The following is a 3455-nucleotide window of genomic DNA, read 5'->3' on the forward strand; positions in this document are numbered from 1 at the left end:
TTTGGCTCTTTTGCTGCTAAATGTTCCAATATGTTCGCCAACTAACTGTCTGTCTGCTGTTTGGTGCTGAGCAGGTAGTGTTCAGTGGGTTTGTAGAGCTTTTGACAATATAGTCTCTTCCCCACTGGACAAAACCCCACTGAAATCTAATTTTTACAATCAGTATTCATTCCTGTGGCAAATTACTCTGCAGGAGTCACAGGTAGGGTATTTATCTGTCCCAGCTCCGATTGGCTTTGATCGGCAGTGACAGAAACATGACACAAAGACGGATGGACTGATTTTCCCCCCTTTTCTGGCACAATAACGCACCCCTACAAGTTCTGTCTGTCTCCATCCAAGCAGTGCTTGAACCTAATTCCAAATTAGTCAGCATCAGGTCTGAAAGAGAGACTGAATAGTAACAGATAAAAGACATAACATTTTCACTGGCCTCCATGCTGCCTTGTACTGTTTACTTACCCCGTTTTTCTGCACATTCACCAGAAAAAAAGAAAATGCATTAAAAAAAACTGCATATATGCACTGATTTAAGTGGAAAAATGACTTATGTGTGCTGAGAGTGGACCAGAACTGTAAAGTTTAGAACAATGAGCTGAAGTCACATAAAGCTCTGTAAAGCCAAGGAGAGGTGAAGGTTCAGGTACTAATTCTCAGCAGGTTCTTCACAGAGATCGAAGTTGTTTCACATTGTCATTTAATACATTACTATTATTATTATTAATATTATAAAAAATACTTTTAAGATGGTGACCATGAGTGGCACCACAAGAAGTTTGAGTTGAAGGACCTCTGTTGCATCTCTCTACCTTGCTTCTGGTGGTCTCGTTACTGTAAAAGCACAAAAAAGCCCTAAAAATACCTGTTAAATTTGGGGTTATTAAACAACAATGGCCTCAACATCCATAGTAATTTATCTGCACATACTGGATCACACTTAAGAGTGAAGAACTTGAAGACATAATAGATGATTGATGTATGTTGTGCCTGGAATCCCACAGTAACTGGAGACATTCTGGTTTCCACCAGGCTCAGCACATTTTCACAGTGAGCCGTCTCTTTAGTTTGGTTCAGTGGCCATCATCAGTTAACATTTATGAGGGCGAAGGTTCTTGAAAACCACCCATTCTAGTGAAACATTGACGGTGGAAATGCAATGAAATCTGTTTCCATTGTAGTTCAGTGTGTCACATGCCATCAGACTAAGATGCAGTTCAGAAAGTTTTTAATATATCAGTGCGTTGCTGTCCAATTTAATATCTTTCTAAATGCATGTAAAACATTAATGTAGGCAGAGGTAAATGCGTCACTCAGGGTGGAATCAGGAAATTTTCCACCTGTGCCAATAACAGCTGACTGGCCTGCACACGCCAATCTCGTGACTTTATGGCAGATCAGGATATGTCAACAGCCCGGCTCCACTGGCTACATGCTTCTTAAAATTCATTTGCATTCCAGTCATTAAATGATACCTATCATAAACAAGCACAGATAATGTGTGGAAATTCACCCTGCTTGTGTAGAATATTACTCATTATTTGGATTCCAGCTTCGTTATTATGGCTGGGTTTGCATATCAGCTGCTGTTGCAGCGTAGCTCACTTGTCTGACAGCGTGACCTTGAAGTTTGTGTGCATACTGAGCGATGCCAGGTGTCACTATGATAACAAGGTAATGCACATTTTGCACGAGAACTAGTTGACACTGAGTGAGGACTGTACACCTGTGTCAGATTACACATGTTGTACAAGTGTTTTTATTATGGTGTCCTTGTAACCTAAATTGATTCTAATGCTGTTATCGTGAGTAAAAATTCAGTAATACATGATTGACCGAGTAACAAGATCAATGACGACATGTTGAATGAAGGCGTAGTGAATGAATGAATGAATTAATGAATAAAAGGAGAAGCCTTAGGGAAATGACACATATCCTTACCCTTTAATGATCTCACTGAGAAGAAAGCAATGGAGACATTTTACATCGCAACCTTGCATTTTTTATTTCCTTGGGGCTATAATAATAAAAATCAATGTATATTCTTTTTAAATATAGGCCCTTTTTTATTTATTTTTTATATTGTTACTTAGCAAATACTCAATTTTAATTACATTAGCTTAGCTACCATCACTATTAAAGGTCAAATCAATCATTTGATAATGCATGTTTTTAAAAAATTATTTGACCCTTATTGGACTTTTAGTTTTTGTATAACACTAAATAAATCCATTCAATAAAACCTCAGAGAGTATAAAATGAAAATCCCACCACACAGAGCACTCACGTCTGGAGTGACTATTATCTATTACTAACTCCCTGTAGAAGGCAAACTGAAAGGGCAAACTCTTTACAGACACAAGGCGTTTCTCAATACTAAGTACGCAAAATTCGGACTTTCGCACTTGGGAGTTCGGACTTGGCAAGTTCGACTCGGGAGTACAAACTCCCAAGGACGGCTGCAATTCCCGCTGGTCTGTGAGAAATGCATACTAGGATACCTGGCTGTCAAAAGTCCACACAAGTCACCTCCCGATGCATCCCTGATGGAACGGGCAGAGCAAGTTTACATCCCGGCATTTGGACTGTACTTGGCTGGATGCGGACTTTGAATTGGAACAGTACTTGGGCTGCAACTGATGACGTTTCACAAGTCAGCAAGAACACAAGTACAGGCAAGAACGCAGATTGAGAAATGCCTGCAGTGACATCTAGTGGATTTTTTAGCACAACATACCTAAATCAAATGGTAGAGATAGCTCAATGAGGTTGAGTTAAATTAAACACATTTTTCATTAAGCTGTCATGACTCAGAATGTGCTCTACCAAACAGTTGGGCAGGACGTTAAAGGGTTAACCTCTCCTAATCTCAGGACCAAAATTTAAAAAAAAGCCAACCTCCCAACCCATCTCTCACCATGTAGCGGCTCTGGGCGGTTCTGATCTCAACAGCCCTATGCCTCATGTAAGGTTGCTATGGCAATGTCGTTAGAAAACAGGAAGAAAGACCCATGTAAGGATCGATAGTGGGTATGAATAGGCCATGACATATCATAAAACAGTCATGTGCATAATCCTAACTATATGCAAAACATTTTATCTCTCTCTGTGTTTCAGTGAATATTTAGTAAAATCACTAGATGTTTCTGTGAAACACAACGTTGCTAGGTTCCAAGATGACACAAAAAAAACTTTTTTAAGGTGCTTTTGTAAAACCAAGTAAACTTCATCCCCTATATTAATGTTCATATGTCTCAGGACCTTCATATCTGATATCTGTTAATGTCTTTTTGGATATATCATGCTCTTGTTGGACATTTTGCTCTCTGGCAAATCATATACAGTGGTGTGAAAAAGTGTTTGCCCCCTTCCTGATTTCTTACTTTTTTGGATGTTTTCCACACTTAAATGTTTCAGATCATCAAACAAATTTAAACATTAGTCAAAGATAACACAAG

This window comes from Epinephelus moara, chromosome 14 (assembly GCF_006386435.1).
Source record: "Epinephelus moara isolate mb chromosome 14, YSFRI_EMoa_1.0, whole genome shotgun sequence".
Lineage (NCBI taxonomy): Eukaryota > Metazoa > Chordata > Actinopteri > Perciformes > Serranidae > Epinephelus > Epinephelus moara.